The 27,875-nt window shown below is 49.2% G+C and overlaps 1 long non-coding RNA gene across 3 annotated transcripts in view; it reads right to left on the bottom strand.

Annotated features, from left to right (window-relative positions):
• Window positions 1-334: 334 nt before the first annotated feature.
• LOC132248462 (uncharacterized) overlaps window positions 335-27,875 on the bottom strand; it is a 51,234-nt gene continuing 23,693 nt past the window's right edge. The window contains exons 2-5 of one of the 3 annotated variants that reach the window (XR_009459659.1): window positions 16,948-17,041; window positions 16,614-16,775; window positions 15,479-15,802; window positions 335-1,871 (exon numbers count right to left, since the gene is read on the bottom strand). This is a non-coding gene — a long non-coding RNA (uncharacterized LOC132248462). Of the gene's footprint in view, window positions 1,872-15,478; window positions 16,776-16,947; window positions 17,042-26,260; window positions 26,443-27,875 lie in introns of those variants that run through there. The other 2 variants (XR_009459658.1, XR_009459657.1) reach the window with 2 other exon arrangements.

The raw sequence follows: 27,875 nt of genomic DNA, 5'->3' as shown, positions 1-27,875 counted from the left end.
TTGAAGTTACCCTAGCACGAGCTGGGTAGCACAGCCCAGAGTTAACCCTCACTTGAAGGGGCATAACTTTGAGACATTCAGGGGTGCGTTAACAAGCTTTAATCTGTGAACAATCGCATTTTAAGTGCCTTTAGTATGGTCCAAGTGTAACATATACCTTCACCCTGTAACAGCCACCGCTTGACTCTGAAACACAGCAGGGCTGAGCAGCACTGGCAAGGAAGCCACTCTTGACGGCTTTGAAGGCAGCACAAAGAGAGGGCTGTTGTAAAAAGTTGGGTTTTACTCTTTTTTTTTTTTTTTTTTAAGGATTAAAAAAAGAAGAAAAAAAATATTCTTCACATTTAAAACTCTTTTTATTACCCTCATTGCTTAAGATAGCGTTACCATAAATCGACTCAACCATGACATTATTTGGAAACCAAAAGGATTACCACATCTATTAGAATATTTAAACCATATGTCTGAAGTTCAACACTCCCAGTGCCATAGTATGTACACAGATTGGGCAGTTCAGCTTCTGCTCCTGTTCAGTATGGAGCCGCTACAGCAGGGAGGACTGCGTTCCCATACGTATGCGGCAAAATGCGCCGGGCTTTGTTCTGGTACACAAGTCTTTACCCAGGGCCCTCGGGGTATTGTAAGGGGAAGACTACATTTCACCGCAGCCCCGTGAAGCCTGGCGTGTGAATTTTGTCACCTTCAGGAACCTGAGGCCCGAACTGAGGGACAACGCGATGAAGCTGAAGTGCCTCAAATTAGGAAACCCAATAACGTGGCCGGATTCCCAGAGGCGCTTTAGATCGCATCCAAATCCCTCCCGGTAGAGAGTCAGGGGCGACCAGTATGTCTGAAAACCAGGCCAAGTTGCTGAGCTGTCCCAATGTGGATTTTGCAGTCTAGCTGTACGCACCTACGTTTCCAAGCTATGACTGAAGAAACTTATCCTAAGAAAGGAGCGGAGGACAAAGCTGGGAACAGCACACGGACTTCCCCGTGTTATATCATTCTTCTCCAGAGATACTACTGGGTAGTATCTCTGGAGAAGAATGTCATACCCATAGTACTACTGGGTAGTATCTCTGGAGAAGAATGTCCTTTTTGTCCTTTTTGTCATTATTTTGTAGCACCTCTCTTTGCACAAGTGGTGTTTTCCTGGGCATCAAACTGGGGGAAACAGGAATTTGATCATAGAGAGTTCAGGCAGCCCACAGTGCTGGCCTTGCCATCGAGCTGGTTAGGGTCCCTTGTTTGGCACCCCCATCGGATGAGCACATATGGTCCTAATTCATAGACTTCTGTGCCCCGATTTCATTAGGATGCAGGACTGTTTCCTCCCTTGGCCTCTCTGCAACATGCCTTGGCCGTGGGCTCTGTCCGTTCCTCTGTAATGGAAGTGGAGCCCTACAGACCAACTTCTGCTGGTCTCAGGAGGACCACAGACATGCGAGATATCTCAGGCCCATAAACACGTCCTCTCCCAGAGCTATTGCTGTGTGGTGTTTTGGGTGGTGGTCTAATTTCTACAGGGGCACATGCTAGTAAAAAGAAAGTGGCATCCAGACAGGGGTCTTGCAAACACTTAGATAAAGCAGAGGATGGGATGGGTCATTTAAAAAACAAATGACACATATCCCCAAATGCAGGCTCCTGTCTCTACCCCCTCCTTCCATGAGGAGCTGCATGGGCCCATCTATGCCCCTTCTTCATCAGGGTCCTCTGATGCCCATGTCCATCTCTCAAGAAGGCTCCAGGTGGTCCTCACTGACAGAGGCTCCCACGCAGTTATCGTCTCCAAAACACCACACTGCGTCTCCGGTGACCCGTGGAGGTCCATGGAGCTGTCGGTCCACAGCACAGCATCTCATCACCTACGTGGAAGAAACCCAATGGCGATGTCATCTCTTGCTGGCCTGCATTCAATCCTAAATCTACTTGCTTTGGTATCTGCTAGTCAGAGAGTCCCTAGTAATCTCTGGGATCAGCTTCAGAGACCCACTGCAAGCTGCACTGGCCACAACTCAGCTATGGAAAGGAAGAGGAGAGATCAGCTCCTCACACGGGCCCACCCATACCATCCTCCAAAGAGGTCAAAAAAGGGCTCTCCCCTGACTAGCATCATTCAACCTTATAAGATACTCCCCAGCCTTCCCCCAGGCAGAAGAAAATCTGACAGTGGGCTCATAAGCAACTATCTACGAGTAGCCTCAGAGCAGGACATTCGACAAAAAGGGGTCCCGATATCAACCAGAGAAAAGTGAAGAACTGGTTGTGGTTTTCCTATCTCCTGTGTTGAGAGGGACTTCAGATGAGGCTGGTATACCATATTATATTACTATTTCAGTGCAGATTTTGAGTAATAGAAGTGGACTTTCATGGTCCAACCCCCTGTAGAGATGCAGGATGCTCCTACCCCATCCAGGGAAGTTGTCCCTGGGCAACTTGGTCCATCATCCTGTTACTCCCACAACCAGATGCATAGTTGGTCGGGTCAAAAGGGACCTCAACAGATCATCAAGTCTGACCACCTGCCATGGGCAGGAAAGACCACTGGGGTCAGATGACTCCAGCCCAGGCAGATGCCTATCCAGCTTTCCCTTAAGGGCCCCCAAAGAGGTGAGGGAAACCCACTCCCCAGGGAGGATTCCCTTTTGCAAGCAACAATTGAACCCAGCTCACCCACATGGTAGACAATAGCTGTACCACAGGGCTATCTTTGCCTACCATAAAGAGCTCATCAGGAATTTGAACCCAGGCCCTCTCACACCCAAAGCTAGACTCATATCCCTAGACCAACAAGCCATGCACAAAATCTTTCCTGATTTGTTTTTGATTGACATCATTAATCCGTCAGTTAGCCTAACTTAACTGAGAAATAACATTTGAGCTGCAGAGAGCTATGGGATGTAAAATCAGAATCAGAGACAAGGAGAGTGGGAAGAGACCTCAGGAGGTCACATCTAGTCCAGCCCCTGCTCCAAGCAGGACCAGCCCCAATTACATCATCCCAGACAAGGCTTTGTCTAGCTGGGTCTTCAACACCTCCAAGGATGGAGACTGCACCACCTCTCTGCATAGCCTGTTCCAGAGCTTCACTAAAGGTTTTCCTAATATCCAACCTCAACTTGCCTTGCTGCAGCTTGAGCCCATTGCTCCTTCTGTCACCTGCCCGCGCTGAGACCAGCCCAGCTCCATCCTCTTTGCAACCCCTGCAGGGAGGTGAAGCTGCTATTCAATCCCCCTTGGTCTTCTCTTCTGCAGGCTAAATCAGCCCATTTCCCTCACCTCTCCTCACCGGCCATGTCCCCCAGCCATTTTCATTGCTCTTCACTGGACTCTTTCCAAATTCTCTCCAATTTGCCTACACTGACAACGCCGAATGGCCGTGTGAGCTGCGGATAAGTTGAACCCTTTCACTTTTAGCCTAGGTCATCTGTGCAACCAGCCCTCTCCTGTTAACATAAGAGCCAAGGGGTTTTTGTGCGGAGACAAGACTCTGGGTAGGGACCCCACTCACGTGAACTCGGCAGTGGAGACCAATGCATCGATGGGTTTGACCAGATGAGCAGAGGAGATGAGAAAGCAGCTGGAAACGATTAGGAGACACCAGCAATGTGACACCATTGCTATCAGACAAAGCGAAGTAGCCTGAAGTCAGGCCGAAGGAGGGCAGAGGGACACCTTGTACCCAAACTCAATCAGACACATAAGCAGAGCGAGTGGCAACACCTCCAGCTCAGCTTACCTGACACCTCTCTATTTAAAAGCCCTGTTTTCAATTGCTTATAACTTTGACAAGCTCGGTGTATTCGGAGCTGAAAGTTTCCACGCCGACGCTCTGCCTCGGGGAGAATTTCTTTTGGCAAGTTACAGGAAAAATGGTTCGGCCATTTCCAAGAATGAAATTAGTTTTAAAAATGTGGTTTTGCCCTGGAGAGAAAAATAATGAAATAAAAAGAACAAAAGAAGGGATCCTTTGCAACTCAGCAGAGAAGCACCGGCATCCCTGGCTTTGGCACGGGGACTGGGTGGCAAGCAGAGGTGGTAACCCTGATATCCGGGGCGGGTCTTGTTTGAAACGGCCCAAAATCTCAGTTCCCACCTGCTCAATTGAGGCATATTACTGTGTAGCTCAATTTTCCAGCAATCCCATCTGCAGGCACTAACTTAGGAGCTTTTCTCCTGGTTTCTGAGAACTACTGAGGCACTAGGAATAAAAGGAGAAAAACTCACTCTTTCTTAAGGTCTCAGCATCTCTCTGGGTGCTGGCACTAGGGCAAGAAGAGGAAAAGAAACAGCCAAGCTGACCTAAAGGGCTAGGGACAGATGTTACACATATAAACCAGTTTAAGTAATCAGAAACTGGTTTAAACCTGTAACATAAGTTCAGTGCACATAAACCAGTTTAAAAATGGCTGCAACTGGTTTAAGATAAACCTGCTTGAATATCATATCAGACTTAACTGATTTGGGTCAAACCAGTTTATGATGATTTGGGTCAAACATCCTAAGACCCTGGGGCAATAGGGCAATGCCCAGGAAATTTGTGGAGTCTCCTTCTTCGGAGGTTTTCAAGAAGCTGGCTATGCCTCTATCAGAGATGGTATTCGTGTAAGGGGTTGGACTACTTGACCTTAGCTCCATCATGCCAAGGACACTGAAAAAGTCCAAAACACCTCAAACAGGAGCCCTAAAGCAGCAGATACTCTGTGCTGTAATCCCTCATCTCTTGCAGACGGCTGATGTCAACGAAGAAATCCAACTTGGCCTCAAATGTGCAAGTGCAGCCTGTTGATGCCTGTGGAAATGGGTGTTCAAAGATTGCAGCATCAGACCCGAAACCAAGCTCATGGTTTATCCAGCAGTCGCAATCCTCACCGTGCTGTGCTAAGCTGAGACACGGGCAATGTATAGGAGGTGCCTCATGTTCACTGGAGATGTAGCATCGACGCTGCCGGTGGAAGATCCTTCGAATCCAGTGGGAAGACGGATGCACCCGTGCTAGTGTCCTCTCACAAGCAAACACCACGAGCGCCGAGGTGAAGATCATCCGACATCACCTCTGTTGGGCCGGCCACATCATCCGGACGTCTGACGCCAGTCTCCCAAAGTAAGTCTTATTCCCCCAGCTCGGTCAAGGTGCACGCTCTAGAGAAGGGCAGAGAAAATGTTTCCAGGATGTCCTCCAGCCCTGAAAAAAATGCAGTATTGACTTCAGCTCCTGGGAGACGATGGCCCAGGGCTGCCCCAAATGGGGGAAGATCTGCTGCAAGGATCTCAATACCTGGAAATCTCATGGCGACAACAGGAGATAGAAAAGTGGCAGAAACAGCGTGTCAGGGACCAAACCCTGCATGGAAACACGTGCTCAAACTGCAGCAGGGTCTGTCGATCCTGGATCGGCCTCAACAGCCACCTCCAGCCCCACAGATAAGGCAATTGTGGAAGACAAGCATCCGCAACTGTGAGGGATTGCTGCTGCAGCTGTTGATGATGATGATAATGATGAATCCCTCTGGGCCTTTGCTTCCCATAGGGGGACTGGCATTGTGGAAAATAAATTCAGCCATACTTGGGAGGGCTTGAGCACCACAGCAAGGTCCAGGAGGAAACGAATCTGGCTTCCCTCAGGGAAAGACTTGCACGGTGCAGTTAGCAAGGTGCAGGGCCACACGCGGCACAGCAGGAAGAACATTAAATAGCGAAGGCCTGCCCCTCCGGTGTGCTCTGAGCCAGAGAAGTGCACCTCCTTGCAGCTCCAAACCTCCCTCCTCGCACTTTTGGAGCACAAGGTGACCGACACACTTAGCAACTCGCTCATCTTGGTTCCAAGCTTTTGGGGCTGGGGGCAGGTCTCTGCCCAGCCTTTCTCTCCAAGACCTTCAGGATGTACAGGGCCTGTTCTGACCTCGGAAGCAAGCAAAGAGGCCCCAGCTTCAGGTGTGTGCATGCATGTGTGTGTATGTGTATGCATGTGCATGCCTGCACATGTGTGCATACAGGTGTGTGTGTGCATGCACATGTATGTGTGTGTATGTGTGTGCATGCATGTGCATGCATGCACATGTGTCTGTGTGTGCGTGCACGTGTGTGCATGCACATGTGCATGTGTGAGCGTGAAGGGGGGCTTTATCACGGAGGGCTGAGCTTTGGGGTAGGTCCCCATCCCCACCCAGGTCTGTGCCAAAGCAGCACTCCCTTCATCTTCTCATCCCACAGGTTGGTCAGATTAATTAGGCCCTGCCTTCCCCAGGTGTAAATGAGCCCAGCTCTGTGCTCTCCTTAATTAACCAGTCAGCTGAGGGAGGCAGGGAAGGGCAGAATAGTGTTTTTTTCCCCCTCAGGAGTTGCTTTTCTCACCACAAAATCAGCGTGATTCAGCGTCTGTCTCATCTGTAATGGAAGAGCTCCCTCTGCTGCAGTCCTGAGTCTTCTCGACCCCTTTCTTTTTGCTCCAGGAAAAGCATCACCTTGGCTGCCACGAAACTGTGCGCACTGGACAGGCAGAGGGGTCCGATGCCCCCTGTTCTTGGGGCTGGAGAAGCCAGTGTATCCTATTGCAAAGCAGCTGTGTGCAGTGAGGGCTGTTGCTGCCCCTGCCACGAGGCCACCGAAGAGCAGATAACATAGATTCATAGATTCACAGATTTATAGATGTTAGGGTCGAAAGGGATCTCAATAGATCATCAAGTCCGACCCCCTGCATAAGCAGGAAAGAGTGCTGGGTCTAGATGACCCCAGCTAGATACTCATCTAACCTCCTCTTGAAGACCCCCAGGGTAGGGGAGAGCACCACCTCCCTTGGGAGCCCGTTCCAGACCTTGGCCACTCGAACTGTGAAGAAGTTCTTCCTAATGTCCAGTCTAAATCTGCTCTCTGCTAGCTTGTGGCCATTGTTTCTTGTAACCCCCGGGGGCGCCTTGGTGAATAAATCCTCACCAATTCCCTTCTGTGCCCCCGTGATGAACTTAAAGGCAGCCGCAAGGTCGCCTCTCAACCTTCTCTTGCGGAGGCTGAAAAGGTCCAGTTTCTCTAGTCTCTCCTCGTAGGGCTTGGTCTGCAGGCCCTTGACCATACGAGTGGCCCTTCTCTGGACCCTCTCCAGGTTATCCACATCTCTCTTTAAGTGCGGTGCCCAGAATTGCACGCAGTACTCCAACTGCGGTCTGACCAGCAGTAACGATGTCTTTGCTTTTAGCGGAGGGACAGGCTGGGCAGCAGCTCTGCAGAAAAGGACCTGGAGGTGACGGGGGGCAAGAAGCTAAACAGGAGCCAGCAGTGTGCCTTTGGTGCCAAGAAGGCTACCAGCATCCTGGGCTGCATTGGTAGGAGCGTTGCCAGCAGATGGAGGGCAGTGATTCTTCCCCTCTATTCAGCACTGGGGAGGCCACATCTGGAGTCCTGTGTCCAGCTGTGGGCCCCCCACTACAGAAAGGATGGGGACACATGGGAGAATTAGCAATGAAAATGGTTGTGGGGCTGGGGGACAGGACTCGTGAGGAGAGGCTGAGGGAAATGGACTGATTGAGTCTGCAGAAGAGAAGACGGAGGGGGATTGAATAGCAGCCTTCACCTCCCTGCAGGGGGGCTGCAAAGGGATGAAGCTGGACTGGTCTCAGTGAAGGCAGGTGACAGAAGGAGCAATGGGCTCAGGCTGCAGCAAGGGAAGTTGAGGTTGGATATTAGGAAGAGGAAGGTGGTGAAGCACAGGACCAGGCTCCCCCGAGTGGTGGTGCGGTCTGCATCCTTGGAAGTGTTCAAGACCCAACTAGACCAAGCCGTGTCTGGGATGATGTAGCTGGGGCTGGTCCTGCTTGGCACAAGGGGCTGCACTAGATGTGACCTCCTGAGCTCCCTTCCAGCCCTCGTTGTCCATGATTGTATGAAATGGCTACCCCAGGATGGACGCAGACAGACAACACCTAACCCAGTGTAACTACCACCAGTATCCCTCTTTCAGGGGTATTCTGCCCCAGCCACAGTGCAGTTATCTGGGAGTCGGTGGTTTGTCTCATCTGCCTGGTGCTCCTTTACACCCGTGGCATGTTCACTGTAATGTTTTATGTGGTCAGGCCCTTTTCTATGCCCTGGCACGCACCAGCTGCATCTCCTCCTTCAGAGGTGTTTGAGTTTTAATCGTGGATGCATTGAGCCTTACACGGATGATATATAGATACAAGTGCACTGTGCTTTGTCACACATCTGTGCTCTCCAGAGGAGCAATGCTCAGTGCAGAGGTGATCAGCGTTACAGTCTCAAAGCTCTTTTGGGGAGAGGGAATGTGAGATTTCCCACCAATTTTTGGTTTTTTATTCTGTGTTTGTTTGTTTTTCTTTATAAATCCTTCCCCCTCCTTCCAGCAAGATGAAATGCAGAGAGCCGTGGGCCCATACGGCACCAGGGAATTGGTGTTTCATAATATTCTCCACAACAAGACATGCTTCCTGATGTGCTCTCTGTAACGTGATCACATCAGACTTACTAGGGGCTTTCAATACGCACGGTGGCCACAGACGGCAGTAGCATTTTAAAAAGCTTGTGTTAAGGCAGGATTATGAAGCATGGATTATAATCCATTATTCATTAGGAAGGTTGTTTGCCTGTATAGTGGCTTCCCAGAAAGGGCAAGGAGCATTATGGGAGATGTGGGGCCCTGCAGGTACAAAAACTTGGGTAAGATTGATTAGTCCTAGTTAAGCAGAGGCTGAGATTGCAATGCTTAGAGGCTGGGAGCTGGAATGCCATCAGTCTCTTTCCAGCTTTGCTACTAACTTGTTTCATAACCTTGGTCAAGTCACTTGACAGCTTAATGTCCCCCAGTCTGTAATCCAGTAGAATAACGCTGCCCTTTAGAAAGCATTACTAAAGTTGTTCCTAATATCGAAGGCTTTCTAAAGGGCAGCATTAGTCTACTGAATTACAGATGTTGCCTGTTGACGGTCCAGTGGTTCAAATCTAGTGGTCCAGGGGTCCAAAACTAGCGGTCCAGTGATTCAAACCTAGTAGTGCTATTAGCTCCCACCTGCAACTGTTGAAAGTCTCCGTAGTTTCACCCTCTGTCTCCTACTATTCTCCAGGAGGCAGGCCCAGAGCAAAGATCTTACCGCGGCCTTCATGTGATTCTCTGGGAAGGTACCAGGGAGGAGAGTTGGTATTGATCTCATGCCAAACTTTAAGGCCAGGCCGCATGCGAGGCTACCATAGCAAAGGCACCTAGATACATCACTGGAGGAACAAGTTGCATAGAGATACTGCGTGCCTTTATCTCACCAGTTCCCAAGCCCTGTATTCATCTCTAGCAGTGCATTAGTAATAGTTATGTTATACAGTGGGCATGTCTACATGAGACATTTTACTGTGCAGTAGAGCAAATTATGGCATATAAGTGTCACCTTCTACACGTGCAGACCCTGACTGTGCAGTAATTTGCTCTACTTGGCAGTTAATTTGCTACCCACAAATGCAAGCAGCAAATCAACTGTTGCATAATTGCTGTGCAGTATGGCATGTATAGATGGCAGACCAGGAGCAAATTTGCTCCCAGTCAGCTAGGCAGCAGGGGGTGGGAGATTGCTCCCTGCCCCCGGGAGTTGCCGCAGCAGCAGGGAGCTCTGTGATCACAGGGGTTTGCTGGTAGCTGCCCCACTGGTAGATTGGGGCAGAGGGCTGGGACCTGCACTTCCCCTGCAGCTCTTTCCAAGCCCCCTACCCCCAATTGGGGAGCTGAAGCCAGGGCAGGGGGATATTGTCCCCACCTGGGCTCCACCACCGGAGCCTGCCCAGCAGCAAGCAGCTCCTGGGGGCTGGGAACAATGTCCCAGCCGCCACCAGAAGACAGATGTCTCCTGGCTCCATGCTCCCTGCCAGCCCCAGGGCTAACACCCAGCTCTAGTACCTCGAGCTGCCCCTGGCTGCTGCAGGGCATCATTGCAGAGCCAGAGGGGGCTGGAGCAGACTTCTGCCAGAAGCAGCAAATTTGCCCCCAAATGGATGCACGTGCCCATCCAGGGTGAGTTTACTCCAGAGTAAATTACTCTGGAGTAAACCCATCCAGCGGCATTTGCACATGTAGACCCAGTATAATGCAAGCTTCTATGAGTGTCTACAAAGAGCTGGAGAACTGTCAGCCTTGAAGCAAAAGAAATGAGCAGCCATATAAAAGAGATAAAAGAAGACGACAGCGGCTGCTCCCAGCTGTGGCACAGATGCCCTGGGTGAATTTAGGTGAGTCAATGTACTGCTTCACGACTCAGTTTCTTGCTCTGGAAGACTGTATTAGTGTCACCTTGTGCTGTAAAGCCACTTGAAGCCGATGGATGACAGACACAATAATAGAGCTAAATGCGAACAATACAGTCAATACACCATCTTTGATGACATACCACACCACCCCCAACAAGCCACACAACTTGTTTTGGGGAAGGCAGAATGAAGAAAAAATGGATTTATTTCCAGAGTTATGGCTGAACAGAGCAGGGACAGAGCCTAATCTTCAGAGGACTCACCCCCTCTTTCCTGCTCAGCCAAAAGCTGAAACCTTAGCTGCTGCTGAAGACTAGTCTCCGGGGGTGAATCTGTGATTTTGAAAAGAGCTAATAACAGTTTGCAGGGTTATGCACTAGGAGAAATGAAACCAGGAGTAGCTAACAGACAGCAAAATTGCCAGAAGAAAGTTAGCTTGAGTGGTGGAAGATCAAGACCATTCAAAAGGAGAGATGGTTGTTAATACCTATAGAGTGAAGAGCAACCAGGGGGGCTGGACCCGATGATCTTGTAAGGTCTTTGTTTCCAGAAGGGAACCAAATCTTGTCTTGCAGCCCCTAACATCTATGAATCTAAGTCAATTGGCTCCCTCGGCTGCCTGAATAGAAAAGCCGCTGCTGCTGGCGTGAGTGAGGTGCTTCTATTCTGGGCAGAACATCAGCTTCCCTTCTTAAGACGCGCGCCCCAATTTTGGGCACCTGATTTTTAGGGAGAAAATGTGTGTTATACAAGGAACTACAGTGCGGGGCAGAAGAGCCAACACATGGACTCTGACAACAAAACCTCCTTGTCTCCATTGCACGGAGGTAGCCCAATATTGGGCAATGAGTCGACAATGGCTGCCATTAAAAAAACAGGCTGGCCTGACTCCCAAGCTTCACCTATTCTACAACCAGCCCTTCTGGCCCCCTGTTTTCAGACGGGGACACCGAAGGCAGACTGGGCTGTGGATCAGTCATGTCTTGAAGCGACACCCCGAAAGCCATGCATTCAGAAGCTTTGAGGGTGCAACGAAAAGGAAGCTCAAACTGCCTCTTCCAGCGCTATATCGATTCCACAGTGGGATCCTGGTGCTCTACGGGGATCTCTCCAGCACCCAAACCCAGTGGAAAATCACAGCAATGAACAGCCCAGATCTCACTCCAGTGTCTAACTCTCCGTAGTCCCAAACCTTCAGCCATTTCAGCATACTTCCTGGGGAAATGGGCCTTGCATTCCAGCCATGCATCTCCGGATTTACAGGGACCCGTTCTCGGGATGCAGCTGTGCCTCCCCTGCCCCCGCCAGCCCCGTGCCTTCTTTTTGCTGGAAAGCGCGATTTGCTGCAGGGAATGCAAACACAAACTGTTCTGTGGAGGCTGGTGAAGTGTCACGCTGAGGCTTTGATGTGCCTTTGATTTCCTTTGACTCTGGAAAGGGGGGGGGAAAAAACGGGACGGCCACCCCCGAACATGCCATAAAATGTGCTGAAATTTAGCATGGAAGGAAGAGGAGGGGGGCGGGGGGCGTGGAATAAGGCCTGGAACAAACCAGACATGGATGTATGGTGCAAAGCACAAAAAAAAAAGAAGAAAAAAGAAAGAGGAAAGTTCTCTTCTTAATTGGAAACAGGCCTTGGAGGGGAAGGTCTTGTAATGAGTTTACGAGTGGGTTTGGAAAGGGGAAGGATTGCACACGTAATTAAATGCGTGCGGGTAATAAAAATACCCGGGAAGCTTTATGTGGAATCAAGAGGGGGTGAAAACTCTGACAGCAAACACCAAGCTGCTAATAATTAGAGGGCCCGAGGAGCGTGACTCCCCGAGGAAATGATAGGGTTCGTTCTTTGCCGCGGAAGCCGAGAGCGAGTTTTGCGCTGGCCCAGCCCCTCCGTGCCAAAGCGAAGCAGCGGGAACCGGGTTTGCCGACATAAACCCGGGCTCCAGGATGGGACCTGACCACTTCATAAGTCAGCGGCCGACAGAGACGGGCATCAAAGCATAGGCTGTCCTGCTTCTGCTCCAGGGACCCCAGTGGCAACAGTGCTGGAAATATTAAAAGAAAGCACCCAGATGCCTGGCCCTTTTTCATTCCCCTTTTCTCAGGGCTGTATCGAGTGGTTCGTTAATGGGTCTAAAAATACCCCCAGGCAGGAAATGACATGTCCCTAGGAGTAAGCCAAGTGTCGTGTGAAAACAGCAGTGGGAATACAGTGGGTCCGAGGTAGCGGCACATAGGGATCATGAAGCGCAGGGATGCTCAAGGCTTGGCTTGGGCACGCTAGGAGCTTTCCAAGCGCTCTGCAAGGCAGGCTAAGTTATGTTTTGCAGAAGGCTGGGCTTGGGGGGGCACCTTATAGACTAACTCAGTCAGAAAGGCATAAGTCATGCTTTGCCCAGATCCCTTTCTCTCCACAGTACTTTAGTATCTGGGCACCTTGAATAACCCTATGATTTTATCGTCGCGGTCCCTCTAGGCGGTAGGGAGGTGGTGTCATCGCTAGGGACCACTGTCATTCAGGATTTGGTGCAGGGGAAAGGGGGCTTCCTGCCGGCTCACTTGAGCCAATTTCGGGCCTTTTCTCATGGCGGGCTCTGCCATGCCTCTAATTGGCATGGGCTGATTACCATTGAACAGCAGCACATAGGCTGTTCCCCAGCTGTTTTAAGGAAGTAAAGCGTACGACGTGTGAAGCAACAACGTTTAAGTAAAGCTCACCACTTAATGAAGCCGTGCTAAATACACTTCATTAAACAACTTTTGTCTCTGCCCTGCCGCGCAGAGAAGGGGACGGGGTTGCAAAATAAAGAGTGGGGGGAAGCCTCTGCGGAGGGGCACCCTGCACCCCACATCCGGCTGCCACCCAGCATGCCTATGCCCACAGCACCTAGGGCAGGGGGTACTTACCTGCTCCACTCTGGGCAGGGTTTTTAAACTTCCCACCAAAGCAGGGAGTCAGACAACCTGTAGTAGGCTGCCCCTGGAAACATGTAGTGCTTCCACACCGTCTCCAGGGCTCCGCTGCTTTTCCTCTCCATGTTTTAGGTAAGTTTTGTTTTTGGGGTGTGTTTTTTTTTTTAATTTTTCCCCCACCCTCCCTCTCCCCCATGGTCTGAGGCCACTTCCAGCCAAATCGAAGTTTTCTGGGGTTTGGGGGAAACACCTGGCATCCCTTGAAGCCCGAGTTACAGTGGTCCCTAGCTACCACCATTCAGAAAAGGGGTGATAGCAGACTGCAGAGAGTAGACGACGTGCTAGAAGTCATGCAAGAAGCTTGCAAAACCCAGGTCCCTTGAGTCCTCATCCAGTCTCTTAGCCACAAGCCCGTCCTTCCTCCCTCTGCTTTGATCATCCCCTTGACACAAAAGGAGAAAGACGGACACAAAACAGTTATGTGGTTCACCAGAGCTACACAGGACGTCAAGGACAGAGAAAATATTACTGGAGAATTCATGGAAAAACAGGGCTGGCAGAGCACATCTAGTCCAGCCCCCTGCTCGAGGTAGGATTAGCCCTGACTAAACCATCCCAGACAAATGTTTGCCCAACCTCTAATTAAACATGTCCAATGACAGAGAGTCCACAATTGCTGCAGGTAGCATGTCCCAGTGCTTAACCACCCAGACATCTCCAGGGTCCTCCGCTTTGGGTTAAGTCTACTCGGATGCATCCATTTCCACTTGCTTGGAAGGAGATAGGCTCTTAATTGTAAGCATAAAAATCTCTCTTTCTTTTTTGGCATTTACACTTCCTAGGATAGGTTGTATGGCTTTGGGAAATGGAAATGGCAGTGTCCGTCACAAAGACCCGAACCAGCACTCCAGGTCCTAACACCTGCCACTTTTGTGGCTGTTTCGAATTCAAACCTATGTTGAAAAATGGACTGCACTGAAGTCGAATTCAAACCTATTTGGAAAATGAACTGCACTGAAGTCAAGCCAAAGCAAATCCTTTCAGTGCATCCATAGAGACCAGGCCCAACACAACCATGGGTCTACTGTACGCAATGGTCCGCAAGCCACCGACCGCGGAGACCAGGATGGCAACACCATCCCACCCTGCTGTGGGCACTGGCCTATCACCACCAGGACAGATAAACCCAAATCACAAGGTTTTGTTTGTTCTGGGTTCAAAGTGCTCGGTCATTTGGTCCAGTCCCCATAATCACAGCCCAGAGGTATTGCTTCCTGTGGTTTGAGTTTGGATCCAAATTATTGCATCAACATTAAGGAGCAAAAGGGAGCATTTATACAGGACACAAACCCTCGCTCAGCCCCACAGTGAGCCCAAAACCTCGTGTTTGGTGAATACGCTGCCGTCGAGAGTTGGCCCCTGTGATTGATCACCTGCACTGTTAAAAAAATGAAAAAAATCATAGCTTATTTCTAATTTCTGGCCTTAAATCCATCATTATTGGAGACTGTGGATATAGAGGGCAGGAGAAGCCCCTAAGATAGAATTGGTGTTGCCAAGAAAACTGCTCTCCGGCACTCCCGACTGCCAATCCCAGGCATGTGGGAGGCAGAAATCACGACAGTGGCATGGGGATGATTTCCATTTGCTTCTGGGATCAGCATGCATGGTAAGGGATGCATGGGCTGGGCATACTTGTGGACCAGGGAGCACTTGGGAAGCAGGATAGACATATCCTATATAGATTTGCTTTCACAGCCGCAGCAGGAATCTGTCTCCATCGTGGCAGACATCATAACAGATCTCTTTATCCATCCATTCACCCAGTTTCTTATTCTAACCCCTAACCACCAGCCACCAAACGACCCATTCCCAGTCTCACACCTGCAACAAGCCACTAGTTTCAGCATTGCTACGCCTGACTCAAAACAGCAGTAGCAGCAACAGATTCAGGCCCCAGGATGTCTAAATCCTCAGAGCATATAACCCTGCCAAATCTACGCACCAGGAAGAGGAGGGGGTTAAATTCAGTAAAGGGAAAAAAAAAAAAGGAGGAAATAAAAGCCCGGTTGCTCAGCAAAGCAGTTGCTCCTTCCCACTTATCAGTTTTGCTTCATATATTTCATTTATGGCTTTTTTTATTGACCAAAGGAAGCTCTGGAAGCCTTGTTTTCCTTTGTGCTGTGGCAACACCGACCCGGTGAGACTGAGGACTGACCACAGGCACATCTGAGCATAATTCACTAAAAATTCCAGTAAATGTTTTTCTAGCATGAAACTAATAGTAAGTAAGCAAACCCGTCTTCCCCGGAGAGCCACTAACCTTGCTGTTACCCAAAAAGATCCTGCTGAACTCCACCAGCGACTCTGCCGAGGTAGCTGCATGCATCGGATTTGTTTCGGAGACAGCGGCGGTTGCAACCCGTGAGCACGGCCCTGGAGATCTCGCCACGTCGTGCAATTAAAGCTCTGCACGAACACGCTCACCTGCTTGGATCTTGCTGCCTTGGGTGACGATGAGGTAGCCATGTCCCTGGGAGCTGTATCATCAGGGAGCGGGGCGAGAAACTTTTAGGGTCTCTACTATTTGAGGTCACGCTGCATGGGGAAGAGAGGGGCTGATTGCAGTGCTAAAGGGAAAATATGGCTAGGGGTCAGGAGGGAGGACAGGAGAGATGAAAGGAGAAAGGTGCCAGTGAGTTGACAGGTGCCGGATTCAGGTGACCTCATCTCCAGTTGATTTTGCCCTCCCATGATACTCCCAAGTAAGACTTCATTGCCTCTCCTTAAACTTGGACCATCTTTATCAAATCATTGGGCTTGTATGACATGGGCAAGAACATAGCATTGGCAGATGGCAGCTCAAGGAGCAATGGTCTCGAGCTGCAGCAAGGGAAGTTGAGGTTAGATATTAGGAAAAAGTTTCTCTCTAGGAGGGTAGTAAAGGTCAGGAAGGGGTTACCCAGAGAGGTGGTGCAGTCTCCATCCTTGGAGGTGTTGAAGACCCAGGTAGACAAAGTCTTGTCTGGGATGATGTAGTGGGGGCTGGTCCTGCTCGGAGCAGGGGTTGGACTAGATGTGACCTCCTGAGCTCCCTTCCAGCCCTCGTTGTCTATGATGAAAACATCAGCAGTGCCATACCGGGTCAGACCAATGGTGTCTGTAGCCAAATATCCTGTCCAACAATGGCAGGATTGGATGCTATACAAGGCGATTATTGACCCAGACAGCTCTAGCGATCCATCCCCTTTGCATCCCCTCCCTGGCCTCCACCATTATTGGGTTAGAGATGCCAGAGGAAACATCTCCATCCATGCTGTTCAATAGCCTTTTATAGCTCTACCATCCATGAATGTGAACCTGGCCCTGCTGTCTTCCTCCACCCCCTCCTGGGATAACAAATTCCACTAGGTCATTAAACATTGCATAAAAAGTCCTTTCTCTTGGTCATTTTAAACCTGTCATTTGAGTGGGTGGCCCTTTAGTTCGAGTGGGTCTTCTTCAGCAATCCCTTCCAGTCAAGGATGATTGTCTTCCATGATCGTGCTGGAAGACAATACATCTAGTGGGTCCAAGGGCAGCAACCCGTCTTCCTCATCCGCCTTATTTTACCCAAAGGTCTGACAGAACAAGGAGAGACATATTACATACTTGGCAGCTATTCCTTTCAGCTTGGGCGTTTAAACACCCAAATGAGCATCACTGATAGCCAATCAGTGCAAGAGTTATATCACTTAATAAGGTAAGTGCCGTATTGTCTCGCATACAACGTGCCCGGAATAAGATACACACCTTTTTTACAAAGGCAGACTGAAGAAAAGCAGATCTTGCCTCGTAGTACGGCACTCAGTAGCAGCGGCAAGGGAGCTGAGTCTGTTCATTATTCCTGAGGACGAAGTGCAAAGTTACAGTCGTTTTGCCCAGCAGAAGTTTAAGGATCATTGACCGAGGTTACCGTATTTCCTCATTGATGCACACCCCGATTTCCAGCAGGTGGTAATGGAAAAAAGTGCATGTTGTACAGCGTTTTAGGAAGCACAGCCTGCTACTGGTCCCAGGGGGTGTGGACAGGATGGGACCTTATTAGCAATAGCAGTGATCCACAGATCCAGATCTGAGCAGGTTCCCATCCCGAAATCTGCTTCAGGCCCGTAACACCGTGACTTTGCATGATGCTGAGGGGGGCAATTAATGAATGACATGGTGGGGAAAGGGGTGAACAGCTGGGCTGGGCCTTTCTGGATTAGGTCTTCTGCTGGAATCCACCCTGGATGGCAAGGGGAAGACCATCATCCTTACCATCTCACATTTATATCATAGACTCCAGAAAGCAAGGTGGGGGTCGGGGGCAGTTCCCTTCTGTCTCTCCCCAAGCTTTCCCATTTGTCCCTCTGTCTGTCCCCATTAGTTTTCACCCCTCTGTCTGCCAGCTCATCGACACACATAGCCATGCATGTCATTGCTTGCCTTTTGACCTTGCATCCAAGGTTTACAATCCCCCCGTCCCAACCCAGACAATTGGGATAAGGCTCCAATTGCTCAAACTCCCTGGAACTGCAGCGTTTTCCACTGGCCCGAGTTAATAGCAGTCCCTTGCTGCTGCCGTGCTCGGGGTCACAGGCCAGCACACTCCATAAATCAGCCTCCCGGGCTCGTAAAGGCATGTTACACACTCTGCGTCTGGTAATGAGAGTCTCCCGCTTGCAAGGGGGGCATTAGCGCCTCCGCGAATTGACGTCACGAGGCTCTGACTAACATCTGAGCCATCCAACTGGGCTGGCAGATGAGCACACGCTAAATTTGAAGCTGGACAGAGAAAGGAGAGCACTGGGCTTCCTCTGTCTGCAGGGAAAAGCCCCCCATTACCTCCCTGCCACGCAAAGTCCTCTCAGCTCCCGTCTGCCGTCAGCCAGGTTGCTTTGCACAACCCCGTGTGAACCACCCTTTCTGGAGGAATATGGTTTCCCATATTCTTCCCCAAAATAAAGGCACCCACCCATGGAAACCCAAGCCCTGACCTAGAGGCTTCACTTTTATATGAGTTGATTGCTCAAGCTGCATGCCCACCTGAGATACAAAGGAGACATTGTCATCCTCAGTGGTACACTTTGATGACCATGGCCCATTGATGGACAAGGAGTGCCCAAGGGATGACTCTATCTCAGCATCCCTGATCTGGCCTTTATGATGTGCTCCCTGTCTCAGCAACGAGGGTGTTGCATATGGATGGCCACACGGAGGGAGAAGGGCAGGAGACAAGGTGTCGAGGGAGCTCTCAGGTGCCCCAACCTGCTGCTCTTGAGCACCCTGGAAAATTGCGGGTGCCAGAGGCACCCCAGGGCCTGCACATTGCCTCATTTCCAGGGCTGACATGAATGGATTGGGACTGGGAGAGGATGGGCAAGGCTTATTGCTTCTGCCATGGTGGTGTAGGCATCGCCCAAATGGTTTGCAGCTTATCCTTGCTAATCACAGAAAAGGGCTGGAAGAGACACTGAGGGGTTGGGGGGGGATCACATCTCATCCAGGCCTTCCTCAAGGCAGGATCATCCCTGATTAAACCCTTCCAGTCAAGTGTCCATCTAACCTGCTTTTGAAAACAGCCAGGGATGGAGATTCGCCATCCTCCTTGGGTAGCTTGTTCCAATGCCGAACCACCACTGTAGGGATAAAGTCGGGCCTATTCTCCAACCAAAGTTACCCCTGCTGTGATTTAAGGCTGTTTTTCGGTGCCCTCTCAACGGCTCCAGAGAATCATTTACCTCCATCTTCTTCCATGTAACCATCCTTCACGTATCTGAAAACTATTACAAGATCCCTCCTTAATCTTTTTCTCTCTAAATTACCCAACACATGTCTAAAAGGTGACAAACTGAACCCTTCTTGGTCGACTTGTATCGCACAGATGCGATAAAAAGCATTTCCTCTGGCCTTCCCCATGGGTTGGTGAGGTGAACAATGAGGATATCACCAAAGAAACCATGACAGTCATTCTCAAAGGATGCTATATGAGAGACTCGGAGAACATTTGGGTGGGATTTGGGCATTTGGTGGAATTCGGGTCAGCCGGGCTCGGTGAGGTCCATCCCCGGGTAAGGAAGGCACTGGCAGAGGAGAGCTCAAAGCCCTTGGCAATCATATTTATGAAGTCTGGGAAATGGGATGGGTACCAGAGGACTGGAAAAAGCCAATGTATTGCCTCTTTTGAAGAAAGGTGAAAAGGAGGACATAAAACGAGAGAGGAGCTAGCCTCACCTCAATACCCTGGGAGCGACTGGAGCATTTGATAAGGACATCCATTTGCAAACATCTGGAGAAGGAAAGACTGATCATGAGGACTCAGAGTGGATTTACTAGGATCCAATCATACCAAGCTTAATTTGAGTTAATTTCCTTCTTGCACACTCTGATTTAAACCCAAATAAAATCATTTTAACCTATAAAACAGATATCAAGCAAAAATGAGACTTTTGCTACCGTGTAACTATTAATATATAACTTAAACTGCCCATTCAAAACCTTCAACAAGACCAGTCTAATGGATGGATTATTCTGGTTTTCTTCACCCTTTCCAATGTGATGGGCACTTTTTTACCTCGTTTGCTATTGTATCCGCACTGAAGCCTTTGGTGCAATGCCTTTGGAAAAGATTCAGTAATGCAGAGCATTGCACGGTCACATCGATTTAATTCAGAAATGGTTTCCTCCAGAACTCTTTTAGAGTCTTCATTTTCTTTTAGATCAGCAGGACAGGTCCGTGAACTGCCCAGAGCGGGCCGGAAGATCGTATCGGTATCTCCGAGATTTCTCTGGAGTCATTCTATGAGATAACTGCAAAGTAAACACTATTAGCAGTTGCCAAGCTAGAAAAAAATAGTTTAATCACAATTTGCAAAATTTAAGAGCACTTTGCAATGCGCTGGGTTTGAAATGAACCCGTCCTCCGAAATCATTTGATCTGAGCAATATTCCTGCCCAGAGCGGGGGAGGGTTGGACTCAACGATCTTCCAAAGTCCCTTCCACCTCTTCATTTCGATGATTTCTACGATGATTTCTATGATGTCCCGTAGCAAAACTTTTTGCAGAATCTTCTAATTTTTTTTTTTTTCATTTCGTTCTCCCCCAAAAAAGAGGTTTCTTTGCAAGAAAGTGCAAATTTTTGCAAGGAAATCATTGAAAATGATCAGGTAAAAACTTAGCGAGAAAGGAAGGTTTTGGAAATACTGACTTTTTTTTTATACAGCGCTTGGATTTGTGGGGGGAGGGGGGTGCTTGTTCTTTTTAATGAAAAAGAAACGGTGTGGGAGAGCGCTCCAGCTCCATGCTGCAGAAGCAGAGCTGTACGGGCACCTCGTAGCGTGGCAATTGAGCAATGACTTCCTTCGGCTGCTCTGCAAGCTCCGGTCACAGGTGCGGCTCACCTGGAAAATCAGAGTGCCGTACCTCACATGAGGAGTGGATTCAGACACCAACTTCCAGAACCTCCAGAGCAAGTAGTAAGTCACGTTGGACTAATCCTCCAGAGCTATGAAGCTACTTAGAGCCCCTCGTGCCATAGTCTGGCCTGCACATCTCCCACAGTCAGGGTGGGACACACTGCCCTGCCATGGCGCATCTTAGTTGTGATGCATGCACTCTGAACCCTAGGGGTAAGATAAGGGGAAGCGAACCTGCTGACAGGAGACCCGTCCCTTTCCTGGCCACAGCGCCATTCCCATCTACTAATGAGGCCCTAATTCTCCACATCTCACAAGGCAAGTCAAAAGTGCCAGGATGGCAGGACTCGCCTGAGGCAGAGGTGGGGAGAGAAGCCAGTTGTTCATGGTGCTTGTCTGTTTGCCTACAGCTTGTAGTCCCTCTGTTCTGCACTGGGGAGGCCACATCTGGAGTCCTGTGTCCAGCTGTGGGACCCCGCTGCAGAAAGGATGCGGACACATTGCAGAACTGGCAGTGAAAATGGTTATGGGCTAGGGGACATGACTGGTGAGGAGAGGATGACGAAAATGGGCTGATTGAGTCTGCAGAAGAAAAGACCGAGGGGGATTGAATAGGAGCCTTCAGCTCCCTGCAGGGGGGCTGCAAAGAGGATGGAGCTGGGCTGCTCTCAGTGGTGACAGGTGACAGGACAAGGAGCAATGGGCTCAAGCTGCAGCAAGGGAAGTTGAAGTTAGATATTAGGAAAAACTTTCTCATGAGGAGGGTAGTAGAGCAGTGGAACAAGTTAACCAGAGAGATATACTTTACCCTCCATCCTTGGAGGTGTTTAAGACCCAACAAAGCCTTGCCTGGGATGATGCAGTTGGGGCTGGTCCTGCCTGGAGCAGAGGTGACCTCCTGAGATCCCTTCAACCCTCCTTGCCTATGATACTATTCAATGAATCCATATCTCAGTAGTGACCAGCCAGGCTTGCTGGGAAGCCCTTTGGGGACATCTTGGATGGAGCTGATGTTGGATGTTGATAGGCAATTAAATTAAACTCCCACCTAGAAGAAAGTCTTCTCCCATAGGACACCAGAGGCATCTCTTGTCTTATAGTACTCTTTTTCCATCCCCCCTACCCCAATCCAGCTGATGAACAAGCAAACCCTGACATTTCCAACCCAAAAACCTGATGTAAAAGGGGATATTAACCAAGTTATAAATATAGAAATGAAAGCAAAAGTGTCACTTCAGCAAACAATAGGGCAGTTATGGGATAAAGTTACCGCAAATTAAGACCTGGCACCAGCTAACTCGAGAGCATAATTTATACCGTAGCCTAAATCCTGGCATGCTGACAAGTGGGATAAAGTTGAGCTCATTGTGGAAGTGCTATTTTTGTACCGTGGGCAGGGGCGAGCGCTGAGTGCTATGGAAGAAATGACTCGGGCATCGGCTGGGGGATGCTTGTTGAAACTATCTAAAATGTTGTCCAGGAAAAAGGAAGCCCTGAGCAGGGATATGCTGTGTAGTGTTCAGGGCAATCAAGTGGTTAACAATATTGATCTGATGACAGATGAGGCCATTGGGCGTGGGTATACAAGGGAAAGGTGCCTAGACAACGCTGCTAGACCCTTTGGTCCGTATACTCAGAGAAAACTCCCAACGAGAGATGCAAAAGTTGTCTTTATATTGTACCATCTAGATTCCCACAAGCAAAGCCCTTGCATTATATCCCCCCAAGGGAAATGTTGGAAACCCAATTGCTTGAAAATGGCCAGGCATTTGACAAAGACAGGCATTTGCAGACTCATCATACACGAGAGATGGATAATTCATCCGAGACCATTTGATTTTGTGGCGGGAGCAGAGAGATCAGAGACAGGCCCTCAGCTCATATAACTTGAGCTGAACTAGTTGCCATGCCTCAGTTTCCCTGTGCATACCACCAAAGGGAGTCACACCAATACTTCTAGGAGGGTTTGCAAATACGGGCATAAGACACATAGCAACTAAAGCATTTTTACTTTCACTGACCGGGACAAACATGAGCCAAGACTTTTTAGATTATGTAAACCATAAAGCACTAATAAGAGCAATTTTGTGGCTTTGCTTTTATGTTTTATAATGAAGAAAGGTCAAAAAAAATCTTAACGCAACTTCGGAGCAGCCGGAGCGTACGCACGGCGGTTTTATTTAGCTTAAAATCAAGGCTGATTTAAGCCGTGGCCACTTGCCAGGGGTATTAAAAAATATTAAAATCAAGCTCAGCTACTGGGGTCTTAAAAAATTATTTAAAGATCGATTTAAAACCCTGATGGGCCACCTACGGGCTGTTTCCAAGGTGCCACTTGCCTCAGTTGAGGTGATAGGGCTCCCAGCATGGTGAGGACACAGGTTGGTGGGGCATTATCTCGGGATATAGCCTATTGGGGCAGAAAAGCCATTTAAAAAGCCTCTGCAGGCTCCCAGGATAAATGAATGTGTGCATTGAAAATGCCCTGCACAAGCAACAGAAGCAGCTGGGATAGAGTTACTCTGCGTATAATGTCCCCTTGGCAAATTAAAAAAAAACCCAACAAAACAATTGAAACTGGAACTTGATCTCCTTCGCCAATTATGGTTTGTCAAACATTGTAGAAGCCTGGTTCAGAGATAACGAGACCAGAGGTTTCCACGGTAGCCAAGCGTCCACAGCCAGCTCATACCCCCCGCTGCAAAAAAGCCGGTGTTATTTATTTGCTGTCACATATCATCAGAACGGTTGCAAGGCCCCTACCGATGCAGCCCAGGACGCTGTTAGCCTTCTTGGCACCAAGGGCACGCTGCTGGCTCGTACAGGAAACCCTCACTATTCATGGGTTTGGCATTCACGGGGGATACAAGAACATATCCCCGCGAATGGCGAGGGTCGCCTGTAATGCTTACCTCCATTGCAGCCAGTTCCACAGATGAGCCCCCTTAGATGCAAGATCCACATGGAAAAGCTCAGCATTACACATTGGGCATGTCTACACATACACTTCAGCGCACCTAAATTTAATGCGCATTAGCTTAATGCCCATTAAGCAGGTTTAGGCAGGCATTTACACGTGCAGGCATTAAAGTGCATTAGCGCTGTGTGTGTGGACTGACTTGAGACTAAAGTTAGTCCCGAGTCAGTCCACACACACAGCGTTGATGTGCTTTAACACATCTACATGTGGGTTAATGCGCTTTAACTATTCGCGCTTACATTTGATACCTGCATTTGCAGGTATCAAACTTAGGCGCAAATAGCCTAAATTTGCTGTTTTTAATGCACATTAAGGGCACACATGTGTAGAAGCATGCCCTTAATGCGCATTAATTTAGGCTAATGCTCATTAAAGCAGCATGCATAGACGCTCCCATTATGCATCATCCAAAAGCCTGGTTTGCTCTGGGAGCAGCATAATAGAAGCCAAATCTGTAGGTTCACAGGGGTTTTGCTTTGGGTGGTCAGTGATAAAAGATACAAGAGCTGCCCTTCTGCTACTAGGAAGGAGTCTGGAGGAATTGGTTAAGTCACTTTAATTACAAAGTTATTGCTGCATGACCACCACAGAGCCAGACATTATTTGACATTGCAGGATATGGTGAGGTTTTTCAAACAAATAGAAAAATTACTGAAAAATGGAATTTCAGAGGGAGAAAACTTGTTGGCCAATTTGGGTTCAATTCATTGAAAAGTTTTGGCTATTTTCAAAAAAAGCTATGTTTGGACATTTCCAAAACAAAAGATTACCCCTCGAGGACACTTTCTGAGACAAGACTGTGACTTCTCTGGGAAATGGCTCTTTCTAACTCTGAACAACTCAGGAACAAATTACGTAGAAATGCAGCAATCTCCACCACCGGAAGTTAAATGCAGGTTAGACCAGAGGGCGGGGCAATCTTTTAGGCAGGTGTGACACAAATTAGTCCCACCCCCTCCCCAAATGCCACTCTGATCCCCTTTCCTATCCAATCTGCTGATCTGCTTTCTGCTCTCTGCCCTACCTGCCCAATCCGCTGCTCTGCTTTCGACTCCCTGTCCTGCCCACCCAATCTGTTGCTCTGCTTTCGACTCCCTGTCCTGCCCACCCAATCTGTTGCTCTGCTCTCTATTCCCTGCCTTGTGCTCCCTGCCCAGTCTGCTGCTCTGCTGTCTGCTCCCTGCCCTATCTTCCACTGCACACTGCCTGTCCCCTCCCCAACCTGCCACATGCCACACACGGAGGCTGTCCCTGCCACTGCTTGGCCACCCCTGGTTTATACAGGGGTAATCCTGCCTTGAGCAGGCAGCTGGACACAATGACCATCCGAAGGCCCTCTTTTTCTGTGACTCTGATTTTTGTTTCGAAATTCACTTAATTTTAAAAGGGGAAAAATAAAGGTCAAATAATCCACGCATCGAATGACACATGTTGCTTGGAGTCCAGTGAAACACTTGGGGTTGGCCTACGTTGTTTTTTGTTTTAGCTTTGCCAACCTCTTCTATTTCGGCTTGACACAGATTCCCCTCCCCCCCACCCCCTTTCCTTTTTGTCTCGTCCCCCAAACAGAAAAGCCCTCTCCCGGGTTGTTTCTAATTCACGTGTGCAGCGTGCGCCTGCAGGCTGCCGACTTCGCTGCATTCTTCCTCGCCTTCCAGACGGTCTGGTTCTTTCCCCTTGGATTTGATTTGCATAATGACACTGAGATCAAGTTCCCGTGCTACCAGCCAGCGTGCTGACTTGTTTCGTCCAGGCATTTTAGAAAGGAGCCTCTGCCGCGGAGACCCGAAAGTCTAAATCAGCAGTGTCGATGCTTAACACGCATTCAAAAAACAATCCTATCCCACCCATTAGGTGCCTGAGTACGATCCTATTCCACCCTGCTCAAGTCCTTGAGAACAACCGCAGCACGTCTCCTTTTGAAACAGCTGTCATCTTAGCCTTAAGGGTGAAGTTACACGTTACATTTAGACCATACTTAATCCGGGGTTGTTAAGCCATGGTAAAGTTATAACAAGCTGTGAGCAAGTCTTATTGTAAGGGTTAATACTGGCTTGCCACTAAAAGGCTGGTGAGCAAGGTCATGGCTAGGAGCCAGGACCCCTGGGCTTTATCCCTGCTGCAGGAGAAGGGGTTGGGAGTAGTGCATCCTGGGATGCTAAAAGAGTGCAAATGGCTCTTTTTATCTCCTGAAGCTGTCCTATCATGTGCCTGGTAGCATGGTCCAGAGGTAACCCTTGCCCTCTGAGGTGCTCAGAGAGCACTTAGGATGAATTAATGAGCTATAATGTGAGGACACTCATGTTTTAAGTGCCCTTTATATGGTCTAAGTGGAACATGTAACTTCACCCACCGTCACAAAAAGCAGCGAGCAAGAGAAAGACTCATTCACGTGATGAGGAATTTGCCGTGTTCGTGGCAAGTCGAATAGGATTGAAGTGGGTATAAGGCAGAATAGATGATCTGTGCTCCTAATTTCCCTCAGCCAAAACAGAGCCAGGGAAAGGGTTAGTCCAAGAACCACTGAGCCCATCCAATACCATTTGGTGATTCCCCAGGTCACTAGTTGAGGAAGAATTTGTCAAACTGCAGTAAAGAGGCCACAAATCTGTCCTCTTTGGAAACCTTCTGTCTCGATAGCCACCCCAGCCATACAAAAAGTTGTGTGCACGCATGGGGGGCACTCACATGACTCGGTCAGGAGCAGGACGCATCTGCATTTGCAAGGTCACATTGCATCTTTCTTCGGCCGGGCAGAGCAAGGGCACCGTGTGTCACATGTGCTCTGTTCGTGGAACGGCTCGAGAACGCTTGATTCCAAATCCAATCTCATGCCGTAACTCCCAAACCTTCCCAAAAGCGGGGAAATTATCTGCAGCTGAAATATGACAAGGGCTGTGGTTAATGGGGAGATTCTTGGAGGTTTCAGTCACTCTGGAAAAATGATTTGAGAAGGGATTAACAGTGGCAAGCGGTGTCCTTTTTACCCAGCCAGGCACAGATATGGAAACAGCTGTGCCCAAGAGCCCTCTGCCTTGCAGACGGCAACATGGTGAAAGCCCAGCAAACGTGCATTGAGCAGGATAGTAATGGAGGCCTCGGAAATGCCGGTAGGTTAACCGAGAGCAGGCCGCTTGGTGCTATATGGAGTTTTGTGCTCCACCCAACCTGGCTAGTACAGGATACACTTGTTAAATCAAAGCCAGCTGGCCTGGGGCTCCCTAGTTAATCATAGCTGAGCTATTCAGGGGACCACCAAGCAACTTGAGATGCTTTGTAACCTGGAGGGCTCCAATGCTGGGCTAGATTCAGGTCTACGGTCTTTTGGCCACCGCCAGTTTGAGTGGACCTCCACCGGCTCTCAGCATGGAAACGACTTTAGACAAACACCGAGAGCACCGTGACAAGCACCGGGAGCTCCCAGGCTGCCACAGAATTAGGAGATCTGTGGTTAGAGTCTCTCGAGTGGAGGCCAGTTTATCTCCTGTGTCTACATCCAGGTGCCCATGGACAGCCAAAGCCTCCATAGCACCATTGTCCTCCAGCTTTTTCTAAGAAGCATGTGAGCAAGCTTGGACGCTGGGGGAGACACGCCGTGGTGTTGGTTTCTGCAGATATAAGGTTCTCTGCAGAGGCAGCTTCTGGAGACCGAGCTGTGCAAGCAGCTAGAGAATTTGACCCAACTAAGAGCCGTTTTAGAGGGAAAACTGCTTATAGGAACGGGGAGTTGTCGTTGACGGGAGAGAAGAAATTGCCCTGTATCAATGGTTCTCCAGCTTTTTAGACTCCAGCCACCCGTCAGAAAACACCAGCTCTTTGCTTTCTCTCATCTTTGGACTACAGAACATCACACTAGACCAATTCTTCTGTTGCAAAGACCTTAGCGCGATGCAGCAGGTGAGAATATTTTCGATACTACCAGGTCCTATTAAAAAATCTCTGACGCACGCATTGTCGTTTGCACAGCAAAGGTCACAGCTGCACGTGCATTGATGCGTTTTAACTAATCGAGCCTGAATTGGATCCCTGCATTTGCAGGGATCAAATTTAGGTGTGATTTGCCTAAATTCGCCATTTGTAATGCGCATTAAGGTTGTGCACATATAGACGTGTGCCTTTAATGCGCATTAAATGAGGCTAATGCGCATTAATGCATCTCATGTAGATGTACCCAAATTGTACTCATACGGCATGGTACCCTCAAAAGGATCTGGGGCTATGGCAAAATCATCTATAACACCCCATAGCACAGTATAAGCCCCTGGGCTATTGCTTGCCTTAAGACCAAGACTATACCTACAGC

This window comes from Alligator mississippiensis, chromosome 2 (assembly GCF_030867095.1).
Source record: "Alligator mississippiensis isolate rAllMis1 chromosome 2, rAllMis1, whole genome shotgun sequence".
Taxonomy (NCBI): domain Eukaryota; kingdom Metazoa; phylum Chordata; order Crocodylia; family Alligatoridae; genus Alligator; species Alligator mississippiensis.
The sequence above is the reverse complement of the archived record's forward strand: the minus strand, read 5'-3'. Positions and strand labels throughout refer to the sequence as shown.